The sequence below is a fragment of the Rousettus aegyptiacus genome, unplaced genomic scaffold (assembly GCF_014176215.1).
Source record: "Rousettus aegyptiacus isolate mRouAeg1 unplaced genomic scaffold, mRouAeg1.p scaffold_m13_p_1, whole genome shotgun sequence".
In the NCBI taxonomy this organism is placed as follows: domain Eukaryota; kingdom Metazoa; phylum Chordata; class Mammalia; order Chiroptera; family Pteropodidae; genus Rousettus; species Rousettus aegyptiacus.
In genome coordinates this window covers 74359742-74372230 of record NW_023416284.1, presented here as the reverse complement: position 1 = coordinate 74372230, position 12489 = coordinate 74359742, and the positions used below count along the sequence as shown (strand labels likewise).

The window sequence follows — 12489 nt, the reverse complement described above, 5'->3', positions numbered from 1 at the left end:
GAATGCAAATGATAACTTTGGAGTTGCTTCTGGTTTCAGGGAGACCTATTTCCAATCCCAGTGAGATCAATATTTCTGGAAGATATTGCCCACCCTGTGCCATGGGCTCTGCCCCAAGAGACTCTAGGCTGTGGACATCTCGAGTTCCCAATCAAAGAAATGTGCAGCTTAAACAACAAGGTGTTGAACAGTGAAAAAAGCTTTCGTTCTGCCAGGGAGGTCAGAGATGGCCTGGTAGACACGATGGCTTGCTGAGGTGCTCTGGACTAAACTAGGTCCTCCCTCACTGCTGGAAAGTCCTTCTGCCTTTAAGTTTTAGTGCAAGACACAACAGTCTTATAAATCCTGACCAGCCCCTTTTTGCCTAGGTAGAAAATAACAATGGTTGGCAAACTTGGCTGATCAGCAGAACCATGTAGAAAGCATTTTTTTAAATGCAACTCTGGTTCCCAACTCTGGAAAGTCTAATTCAGTGACTCTGAGATGTGCTCTAGAAGCTGGACTTTTTAAAAATAAAACTCTTGATGGTTCTAAAGCCTGGGTTGCAGAACCACAGCTGAGCGCCTACTCTCTCCTGGGATCCCCCTCTCAGGACAAATTTGGTATCATATTCCTCACTACATTTAGGGCACATACTGATTACTTTTATCCCTTGGTAACTGTCCTTCCCAACTCCCATGTCCACCTTTGCACCAACACACACACACACACACACACACACACACAAATGTGCACACGCACCAAATTATGAAAAGTTTAGACAGGATATGGCTTACTCATCTTAGCTTCACAATATCTAATGTAACACCTGGCACATCATAGGAACTAGTTAAATCAGTCTTTATATAATATATATCAGTAAATGAGTCTTTTTCCGCCTCTAAAATTTTGCTTTTCTCTCTTTCCCCTTGGTAAGTAGTGAGCCAGGGTAATAAAAAATTTAGACTCACAAAGAATGATAAGTAGGAAGTTAGGAGACCATGATGTTACAGAAAAATCTCGCTTGAGTATGGGATACACTTCTAGAGCTAAGGCAGCACTTTGACTTAGCTTTAAAATTCAACAATGAGATGTGGTTCCATAGTGTAGCAGTTAGCATGTCGGCTTACACACAGAAGGTCCTGGGTTCACACCCCAGCGGAGCAATGGGCCATGGTCAATGGCCATGCCACCCTGAATAAACCTGATGTCTGATCTCAGCAGCTAAGCAGGGTTGTGTCTGGTTAGTACTTGGATGGGAGACCACCTTGGAAGTTCAGGTGCTGTAGGCATAAATAATAACAATAATAAATAAATTTTAAAAAAGTAAAATTCAATGATGAACAAATGAACACAATTTTCTATTGAACATTATAAACTATTTCTTAATGCCTAAGTCAAGGAATTATGTAATTTTAAGAAAAACACAATTCCAGCCTAAAGGGCTAGCCCCTAAATTAATTCTTTTTATGATTATTATGTTAAAACAAAGAATTTGTTGGTTTTTTTTCCCCCTCTGCTTTCTCACTAGCACAATCCATTCCCTCAGTGATGAAATAATTAATAGAGAAATTCTATAAAAGACTTTACCTGAGTTCTTATTAAAGATATTTATTTTTAAAATATATTTTGTAACTGATGTTATCAGCTGTCACTAAATCAGCTGATATTCTAAAAGACAAAAAAGAAAATAGTAAAAACACCAGTCAAAAAATGAAAAGGCAAAATGCTCATCATTTTAAAATGAGAAATTTTAAGACTCTCCCCAGCATTCAGTATACAGCCAGCCTGTAATCTGAGCATTGCCTTCACTTAGTGAAATATTTTCAGCAGCAACCGAAGTTAATATAGATTGGTGTCAACTACCACTTGTCAGACGATGCTGGAAAACCATGTCACCATGAGAAATGGACCAGGAAAAATAAATAACCTCCAAAGTGGTAGGCTACAAATATTGACACACATCGCCAGGATTCTACATAAATGAGAGAAAATGTGGCACAGACTTAAACTTCAGTGCTTGCACATTTATGTATCTTAGATGATCTGCTTTTCATAAATCTGCTTAGCACTAATGACTAGAATGCATTTTTAATAAATTAATTTTGAATAGATGGTGCTCTAGAGGGAAGTTGGGCCTTGCCTTCATGTTATTAATAGTTAAAACGGAAGCATCAATTTAGGAGCACATCTGCAGCTGTTGTCACAGAGAGTCCGACCAAAATGACCCCCGTCACAGATGACCCCGATCACGCTGCAGATTTGCATAGTCCTTACAACTATTCAATGGGTTTTCACAAACGTTATCATTTTTGACAAATGATCCATTATGTTTAGAATGTCTGTTTCAAGCTGTTTATCCTATAGTTATGACAAAAATAGTCTGATCCATGCACCTCCTTTGTGTGTGTCCCACTGTGAACCTGCAAGGCAGCTGAGTGGGGCTGTGGTGAAGCACTCTCCGTGGCTGTGTGATGGAGAACGGTTTAACTGGGACAAAGAGGATCGGGTTCACGTGCCTGCTTTATCCGACTGACCTAAAAAGAACAAAGTCTGCATCAATGCCTGTAGGTTAATCCCTAAGATCCCAAATGCTCAAACATAATGTTTACATGAATGTCAACACTTTTCTAGGTCACCAATGCCTAAAATTGGGTGATACAAGCATGAGAAATAGTTTAAGACCTATTGGGTGGCCGAAATTTCTCCTTTACACCTTTCTAGTATATAGGACCTAACTGGGTCTCCTGAGATCTAATTCCCTGTGGCCCAAAGGATGCAAACTCCCACGGAGCGGAGCAAGGCTATTTCTGCTTTGTTAACTCTCGAACACACAACACCTATTGCAGTGTGACACTTAGTAGGTACTTGATATATTTGTGTTCAAGGAATGATTGAATGGATGGATTCTATGGCTTCGGCAACAAGCGAAAAGCTTCTTCGCACTTTCTTTATTACCCAGTGTCATAATCCATGTGCCTCCTTCTTTGCAATGACCTATCTTCTCAGACAACTTGGATGGGTGTGATAATTACCATTTGCCTTACATAAATAAGAGATAATTGTTTTCCTTATATTCACCAAACTTTTAGAGATTTCCAGGGATATTTTTCTGCATAAACATGACGGCCTCATAATATCTCCGGCTTTGCACTGAAAATTAATGACTATTTCATAAAATATTGAGACCTAAGACTGGCACTTAAAACAAGATTATCCTTTTCTTTTCCCTTAAAACAGCTCCCTATTAGATAACTGCCAGACCTCAGTAATGTTGTGAAATAAACCTGCAAACACTCTGATATCAGAGTGACATTGCATGCCTGGCTCTCACACTGGCAGGCTGGTGGCTGGTTGGTTATAGCACCCATTAGCATGAGTTAATGAGTAAGCATTCCCTTCACTGTCACATTCCTCTCCTGTTATTAGCCACAACCTGAACTTTAGCTTAATTGCAGAAGCCAGCCCGCCCCTGGCAGAGGAGGGCATGGTCTTCATTGTTGTGATTGCATTCAAAGTGCTAATTGGGGGGACCATGACAGATAACACGTCCCAGCACCGCAGAGAGCAGTAGGTGGGGTGCTGGGGATATGATTCAGAGATGAAAAATTGCATCTTCAAAGCCCCGAGGATTTGATTTTCCTCATACTTGCTTGGCTGTGCACGCTAAACTAGATTTCCAAGTACGAGAGGATCTTACAGATCTAGCGTCTCACATTTTACTTTAGTCCCTTACCAGCTTTTCTGAATTCAAAACTGATCATTTCACTGACTTTGCATAAACTCCCCCACTCCCACAGCCCCCTCGAATTCCCTACATCTCTCTTGAAGCTTCTGTTTGTCTCTCCAAAGATTTTGCTTTCTTTAGCACTGGACCAACTGGAGAATTAGAAATATTTGAAAAAGAAAGACATAGATGTTTGTACCTGCAACTCTAGCTTCTGATTTTTAAACTGTGTTAAAATTCGTTTGTATTTGCAGGGTGCTTTGATTTTGGAGTATTTAGAATCTGCTCACCTTTCTGTATTTAATTTATATGGCTTTATTACTGACTGGACATCATTTCTTTGTACTCATATGGCTTTATCTTAGAAATGGATATAATCACACCTTATGTCCACCTGCTGCCTGTATCAATTACGATCTTTTGGCTACAAATGACAGTAAACAGCCCAACTGGGTTAAACAAGAAAGGGATTCTTGACTCTTATAATCGAAAAGTCAAGGGAAAGAGCTGGTTTCAGACAGGCAGTGATTCAGAAACTTAAATGTCACGGCACTTGTTTCTCTCCTACTCTGAGGTACGCTGTGCTTTCCTCAGGGTTGCTTTATTCTTAATTGGGATCTCCCTGGGGGTTAGTGGATTGGGCTGTATCCTCACAGGCCTTTCTCTAAACCTCGCAACCAATGGAGAAGAGAGAAATTGCGCTTCTTAGACATAGGTTTCACTGACCTAGATTGGTTAGACTTGGGTCATGTGCCCATACCTGAACCAATCACTGTGGACAGGGTGCAGGTGGAATATGCTGATTGGATCATCCTAGATCACATGTTTCCCTCCTGGAGCCTGAGATGGAGTCTTCTTTATGAGAACAACAAAATGAGAGTGTTGGGCGGGTGCTTCCCCAAATAATATTGGGGTAGTATTGCCTCAAGATGGGAAAGTGGATGCCAGTGGTATAAACAATGAATATCCACTAAACTGACACATAAAAAGGAGCAATAGTTAAGATAAGGAAAGCACTTTGAATCATTTTAATTAAAAAGCTGTATGAATTTACAAAATGCAGCAAAATTTTCTTTTTTAAAATCCTGACATGGAGCAATAGAAGTAGCACATGCAGGAACTAAGTGTTATTTGGCATTTGTCTGAGTGAAAGCCTTATGATTCAATTGATATAATGTGACCAAAACTAAGTTCAAACTGAGAATATGTTTCTGCCAGATTGAGGTCTTTCTTTGCAACTTTATATTTTCCAGTGTGGGCATTGTAAGAAACAAGTTTGTTGCAATAAATTGATCAACATTGCCTAGTGTTCTATTGTTCTTGCCTACTATGGACTTTGGGAAGAAGTCAATCAGAGAAATTCTTTAGCCAGTATCATAATGAGTAATGGGAGCATTTACATGATTGCTAATGGCTGAGTTTACATGATGCCTCAAAGCATCAGTGGGGATGTTTGGCAGCAGCACATTATGACTGTGATTATCACTATAAATTAAGTTTATGTTGATATAATTAGCAGTTAAAAGCTAAAGTAATATTTATACTGATACAAGTTCTATCGAAACCATTTTAGTGCAAACAGACTGTGAATGTTGATACGGTGGGAATAATTTGATCTTGCAAGGCATATTTTCCTAGAAGTGAGATATCCTATTGGTATATAGTTGGCCAAATTGCTTTGCAGATTCAGAACCCATAACTTAGCCAGGCAATCCCCACTGAGTGTATGTATGATCCTCCTCGGTAGCACTGACCTTGAACCATCCAAGCTGGAAAAAGAGAGAAGAGGAGCTGAGATAGAAGGTGATATCTAGGTAACTGGCTGTGAGTAGAGGCCTGCAATGATGAGGACAGAGTCTTGCTTGTGTGGATTATTTGTTACAAGGGTCACCAGGTAGGAGAATGAGTTACTTCATTACAAGAACATGATCTTCCTTGGGAAACTCTGGCTGGGGTCAAGTATCAGAGACATGTAGGCTTCCCTCTCTGCCTTGGGGTAAGGTGAAAGTCTGAAGAGTGTGCAGCACCTCAAGGTCACCAGCATGAGGAGGACTTTTCTTTCCCCAGAGTGGGCCAGATTATCCTGACTCTAGGTCCTCAGGAACACTATCTAAGAGTGCCAAGCCACTCTGGTTTCGATGAGATTTTCTCTACTCGAGAGATAAGAGAATGGGGTGGAGTAGGAAATGTGACTTTTAAGAAGCCTTACTGCAAGTAAGTGGTTGGAGGTGGAACTCAGATCTGAGGCCAGCTGCCTTTAAAGCCATTCTGCCTCTGAAGTATTCATTTAATTAGCAACTATTTAGTCAGCCAACACAAAATTTTGAGTACCTACCATCTGCCAGGCATTTTTCTGGGAACTTTATATTCATCAGTGACCTGAATGGGCCAAGACCTTTGTCCCATGGAAAACTAACTGTATTTCAGGCCTCTCTTGGAAAGTGTACGATCTAGTGAGGAATCCTAGAACACCCATCACATGCTTGCCTAGAGCCCTCATTCATGGGTCTGAGTAGGTCAACATCCTCTCTAGAGGCATTCATAGTGGTCTTACATCTCTCTTTACCTGTCAAAATTGGAGGTTCTAGTTAGCACTTTAAATACTAAAAGGGAAGCATTAGTGGTTTTTACAAGTTAAGAGAAGCAGGAAATGGTGGTGGTAACAGCCTCTTCTTGGGACAAGAAAATGTGTTTATCATGCCTCTGACAGAAAGAGAGAGAGAGAAATAACTGGCATCTCGAACACCGAATTTAATCTTACCCCCTCCTTCTGTTTTAAGTTACTAATAAAACCCCAACATTTCCTGAGGACCCGTTAGGACCTATTATAACAGACAAGTTATATATGTCATCTCATTTAATCCTCACAGAGGCCTAAGGCAGTGGACGCTGGTTCTTATCTTATAAGTGAGGAAACTAAGCAGCAACTGGTTAACATGTCCACATAGATTCTAGTTGCTGAGATGTGTGTCAGACCCTAGCCTGTCACCACTGCAGGGCTGCCTTCTGTCCTTCCTCTCTAGGGCAGGGGGCACTCAGAGGAAGGAAGGTAAACAGCTAGCCTGCCTTCCACCACCCTACTCCACTGTGCTCTCTTGGGAAGCAGGTGGAAAATCCCGTAGAGGGAGGCAGTTCTCCTGAAAGGGACGCAGATAACTTAACTTTTGACCAGAAGCAAAGAGAGAGTGGAGAGGCAAAACCTGAAGGAAAGCAGTTCCCTTTTTCCGTTTTTCAAAAACTGCAGTGCTAGTGGTCTCTAAAGTGATGTAGAGAAAAAAAAAAAAACCATCAAGACAGAGGGAGTTAAAAAGAACAGTTGCAAGTGTTCAAGAATAACTAAGAAAATGAACTGGGGGAAGATGTTGACTCCAAATATTTTGAGGTTTATCCAAACCAGCAATATCTAAAGGAGGCAGTCAATTTTAGAGACCCTGGATGACCCCTGGAGTGAGCAGTGGGAGGGGGCAGGAGTGGTGGGAGGGCATATTCATCCTTAGAGCCCTGAGGTGGCCTCCAAGGAGCTAGGAAGAAGCAGGATTTCCAGGTACCATTGTTAGCACAGACTAGGCAATATTTGTTGAATTTCTTTTCTCCTAATTAGACCTCTTTTAAAAACAAGAGTGTTTGTAAGTGACAGATGAGGACCCATCCAGGAGGGCAGGTAATGATGGGGGGCTCAAGTCAGGTGAAGAATGATACCCACTTATGTGGCTCCCATTTGCCAAAAGTAAAAGTATGTTTCCTACAAAAGGATTAGAATTTTCTGAGAGACTGTAGAAAGCCCCAGTTGTACAAACTATCAGCTCATGTTATTCCCCTTCTGGACTGGTTTCACCTGGTCCTCCCTAAAACTTAAACTCTGCCTCCACCGTTCTTATTGCCAAAGGCACACCTGTGCTTCTCTGTGGTCAGAAGAGTTCTGGGCTGAGACGGGAGAGGTGGGTACCACCCTCACTCTGCCGTCAACAGGCTGTGGACAGGCCACCTCGTGCTTCTAGACCAGATGGGCTCTCCCCAAAGTCCATTATCTTTAGTCTAATGGTCACAGGTGTTAAATGACACATGCTCTTGTGCCATCACAAGTGCACACACTCACACACACACCAACAAACACGCACTTCTTTTTATCGGCTAAGGAAGTGGACAAACGTTTTCAAGGTGAAAAATAAAGGGTCAGAGCATCCTTTTCTTAATGTCTGCTCAGGCTGTCTTTTCTTTGGACACCTCTGTGGCAATGAAGGGAGAGCAGGCCAGGGCTCGCTACCTGGGGAGTGTGGTGTTCAAGTGTCTGGACCTGAAGCCCTGCTCTACCCTCTGTAATCTATGTGTCTTTGGAAAAGCCACACAGTCTCTCTGGGCTTCAGGGTCCCTCTCAGTGAAAGTGGGGAATAGTGGTTCCTGGCTCACAAGGCTTTGGTAGGATTAATCGTGTTAACACATAAGATGCTTCTAGAATAGGGTCTGGCACCTAACAGTAGAAAAAGGTACATGTTAGCTGTTATTACCTCACAAGCCATCTTTGGGTAAGCCTCTGGCTTTGTTTCCACTGGGATTTCTTCTCTTCTCATCTCCACTCTCAGTCCTGCCAAGTTAGGCTAAGAATGGTACTGACAACTATTTGGAAAGTCCTGGCAAAAAGTCCGTTTTCCAGCTCTGCATTAGTAAAGCCACACTTTTTAGTTTCAAAAACAAAAATGGCCAGTCCAAACCTACCCCAAAACCACTTGGAAATACAGACATTAAAGTCCTGTTCTCTGGTGCCGAAGATACTCTGTAGCTTGGGTCTGAGCCCGCCTTCCCAATAGTGACCACGGAAGGGGATGGTATTGACTGACAGGAGCTTCAAATGGAGAAGCTTACATTAATGGTGGCCTTGCTGTTAAGTGTGGCCCTGTCACCAGAACTGGGGACATTAGCTCCCCCCAGAAAACCTCCTGAGAAAGTGCCTGGGATAGGCACCATCTTTGGCAGCTTTGTCATTTCGATAATCAATTGGTCAGTTCATTAGGGCTGAGCCACAAAGAGAGCTTGGCTTTGGTATTTGGGAAGAGGAAATGTGCCTAGCAGTTCCTTTGCAGGTTACATTTATACTCCTTGACTGTCATTGCTATTATTTCTAGAAAAAAAAAAATGTATATTAATTGTCAAGTCTTCCTTTGATGGTGTTTTTCTTTAGCTTACAAATAAATCAGGTTTGAACCTAGGCTTACTTACAGATGCACACACACCCCCCAAAAAACCCCTTCTACCCTCCAACAAATTATTTACATGCTAAGGTCCTGTGTTCTAGCAAGGCTTCAGTTTATTTTAATGGACAAATAATAAATCCTTCCAAAGAGGGTATTTAGAATGGAAATGCTGATGGGTCCTTTAATTGTGACATGCTGCTAGGCACTGCTTTGACACGGAGAGATAAGGTGCCTGGGGGATTGGATGCCATGCATCAGGATGACGGGATTGGAAGGGGTTGCTGAGCTCAGACGCTGTGCCTGGGCCCAGGGGTCTCACATTAGTGCTGTAATCAGCAGCGCAAAGCACGTGTCCTGGGCTCCTCAGAAACAACATGTTGTAAAACTTGTTTTCGAGGCATTGACATTGTCATGGTGTTTATGGCTTGTTCTCTGACTGATTTCCTGCCTCCCCAGGTGGGTTCTTCGTCTTTGTTTGACTCTGTGGCACACTGTTAATATTGCTGTTTAGCATCAGAGGATGTTAGAGGTGAGAGAAATCTCAAAGATCATCTAATTTCTAAAAGCCTGACCACAGGCTGTGAGGACTAGGGGTCAAAAGGAACAACACAACAACTTCGATTTCTCTGACTCGTCTCCTTTGCTCATGTAAGTTCACCAACAGTCTCACCCAGGGCTCTCATCTGTCGGCCACTCCTCCTCTAGCACCTGCCATTTTCTTTCTCTCCAGTCACCCCCACTTGGTGACAGTTTCTGCTGCCACAGTTGCCTGAAGATTGCCCCCTGCCACTGTCCCATACTCTCTGAAAAATGTCCATAACGCCCGTTGCTTCCAGAGGCCTGTGGCATGGGATGCCAGGGTGGGATCACTTTCCTCTCTACCCTCTCCTGTCACCTGGGGACGAGGATCACAGGGTGTATGTCCTGTTCATCTTCACAAGGACAGCTCTCTCTGCTTAACTCACGACTGTGAGTTAACTAACAGAGCTACCAACTTAACTAACCAACTGCCGCAGCCGTGTGAGGTGGGCCGAGCACTACCCTGCTAGCAGACTGACACTAGTCTCAATCCCTTGGGCACCTGCCAAACTCCTTTCTCCTCTTTAGCTCAAAACAAAACCTCCGCAAGTTAGAATCTGTAAATCGGATTGTTTTGGACATGCCCACCAGTAATTAGACGTGTTACACTCTCAGCTTATGTTTGAAATCACATTCCTTGAAACATCAATAAGGAGTCAAAGGCCCAGAGGTTGAAATGTAATCTTAAGTATCAGGAACATCTTTTTTTAATTTTTTTTTTTTTTTTGCACTGGTCTCAATATCCCTTTCCCCAGGGCTTTGGTGGCCTGCAGTATAGCAGATGAGCATTAGGCACCTGTGCCACCTGCTGGGTCAGAATCTTAGGGCTTTGAGTGTGGAATCTCTCTTGCTCCTCGGTCAAGATGGAGCTCAGAGAACAGCTCATACAAGCTCTCCGGCTCCTTCTCGCATGCGGAGGAAGGGGCACCTGACACCTCTGAACTCTCTGAGGATCGGCTATTGGATTCTTGCCAGGTTCTGATTAATCTATGAATAGGAAAACATGCCACAACTAATGAAGCAGAAGAGAGATTGTCCCAGAAGATCTTTGCTGTCTAACAGAAGTACTGATGCCAGGTGGACATAGCAAATGGGGTGAACGGAACTGGGGGTTGGCGGTGAGGAGAATGGCAGATCGATATGGCATCACATCCCAGCATCACTACTCACTAGGAGTACAGCCTTAGGCAAGTCACGTCTCTGAGTGATAGTTTAGTCACCTGTAAAATGGAGATAATACCTCTGCTCCAGGGTTATACCAGAAGTCAGGGGTAAGTTAGGTGACACACACTTGTACATCCCTGTTCACAACAGCATTATTTGCAATAGTCAAAAATTAGAAGCAACCCAAACGTCCACTGAGAGATGAGCAGATAAACAAAATATGGTATATCTCCACCATGAAGTGCTGTTCAGCCTCAAAAAGGAAAGTCATTGTGACACATGCTACGACATGGAGAACATTATGCTCAGCAAAATAAGCCAGATACAAAGGGACAAATACTGTCTGTTTCCACTTATATGAGGTCCCTAGAGTAGTCAGATCGATAGAGACAGAAAGCAGAATGGTGACTGGCAGGGGCTAAGAAGGAGGGGGAATGGGGAGTTATTGCTTCATGGTACAGAATTTCAGTTTGGGAAGATGAAGAGTCCTGGAGATCGATGATGGTGATGATTGCACAACAGCGTGAATGTACTTAATGCCACCAAACTGTACACTTAAAAATAATATATTTTATGTGATATGCATTCTTCCACAGAAAAGGTAGGTAGCACACTAGCATAGTGTCTAGCACACGGGCAGATGTTCAGCAGATGGTTGCTAATTTCATCGTCTTCAAGAGAGTGGATGCTTATGTCTAGCTCACTGTGACTCAACTGGGACATTCTATACCCCATTCTGTGTTGCATTTTCTCCTTTTACAACAGATCACTGGCATGTCTCCTTTCTTTCCTTTGTGAGATCCAAAGAAGATTGTTGGTTATTTAGGGGATATTTAATTTAATAGTGATAGTAATGGTAATGTAGCTAAGATAAATTAAGAGCTTTCTCAATCTAATCTTTGGAAAGAGAATTTTCTGTCCCCCTCCCACCTACACCAAGCTGGATATCCTGGCATTATTCAGACAAGTAGGCGGAAGGTAACGTCTGAGCAACCATGAAAACCACTTGTTTAGTCTCGGCTTGAAGTCCTCTGCCGTTCATCTGCCCATTGAGGCCTTTTTCTCACAGAAAGTCCCCCCAAAGCGAGAAAACAGATTTTCTTCTGTCCTAAAAATTGTAGCCCCAGCCTGATCCTCCCTCGAAATGGTCACTAAGAAAGCAAAATGTGTCTAATTCTAACAGAGCCCCGATTCATTGCTTCCAGAGCCTGTAGTGTTTTATACTCACTCTGCAAGCATAATCAAGGGAGTGATTCTGAACCTTGTTAATCAGAAAGGGCCCTTTAAAAATGTCATGCTGTCAATATAAAACTTTGCTAAATTGCATTATAAATGCCAGATTCAGTCAACTAACACATTTAACACCGTTTCTTAAGTACAGTTTAGATTTTATCCGTGCCAGGGAGAATAAGAAAAATACCTCAGAGAGCCAGAGCCCCGGATCCATTGTGCTAAGCTCACTGCCCCCAGAGAGGGATTATAAATATTTTGTTCCAAATCCAAGCCACACTTCTCCTTGCTCTACTGTCAATGAGGTGTCCCTCCAAAGTTGTTGGCTTTAGAATTGGGTGATTCTCGTAGTTAAGAAGGTTAGAAGGGACGAGTGTCTTAGACCTGTTTTTCAATCAGCAGAGAATTCCTATAACTGTTGTTTCACACTAGAAAAGAAAGATTTCCAGGGCTAAGTATTGTGTGCACGCCTGCCACAGAAGAGAAAAACTTCATCGTTGACCTCTGTATAGTCCATGATAACCTTCTGCCTTGAAACCACTTCATTTGAAGGATTCATTGTCAGAACTCATCTCTGTTTTCTCCTCCCCTCCCACCAAATAAAGCTCTTTGACTAATCTG

The 12489-nt window shown here is 42.5% G+C and overlaps 1 pseudogene; it reads left to right on the top strand.

Moving 5' to 3' along the window:
* Positions 1-1155: 1155 nt before the first annotated feature.
* LOC118605288 lies at positions 1156-1271 on the top strand (annotated as a pseudogene).
* The last annotated feature ends 11218 nt before the right edge of the window (positions 1272-12489 follow it).